Below are 610 nucleotides of genomic sequence, written 5' to 3' on the forward strand. Positions count from 1 at the left end.
TTACGAGTTTAGGGATTCTCTTTACGACGTTAAGGTACCGTCGTGTCCCAAAATTGTAAAATCGGCCCTTTATCTTGTAAACCCTCATTTTACTAGAATAAGGACCCCAATTTACATCCTCATGGTCCGGACTTACCTGTAAACATTTGTGTTTACACATACAAGGACCCAATTTACTTTCCTAATGTCCCTAGTTACCTTAATATTATACTAGAAGTCATTCTCTTTGTAAATGACAATATTACAACATTAAGGATGTGTTTTACAATGTTGTGGAACATAACTATCCATAAAAAAGTAATACGAGACCTTAATATTGTAAACATCCGAGTTTACAAGTAGAAGGACCTAGTTTACCTTTCGAAGGTTTCCCTTTACCCTAATATTGTACTACATGCCTTTATCTTTGTAAATTATGATATTACAAGAGTAAGGATCATTTTTACAATCTTGTGGAACATAACTGTCCTAAACAGAGTAATCTAAGACCTTAAAATTGTAAACATTTGTGTTTACACTTATAAGGACCCAATTTACTTTCCTAATGTCCCTAGTTACCTTAATATTGTACTAGAAGTCATTCTCTTTGTAAATGACAATATTACAACAT

This window comes from Prunus dulcis, chromosome 8 (assembly GCF_902201215.1).
Source record: "Prunus dulcis chromosome 8, ALMONDv2, whole genome shotgun sequence".
Taxonomy (NCBI): Eukaryota; Viridiplantae; Streptophyta; class Magnoliopsida; order Rosales; family Rosaceae; genus Prunus; species Prunus dulcis.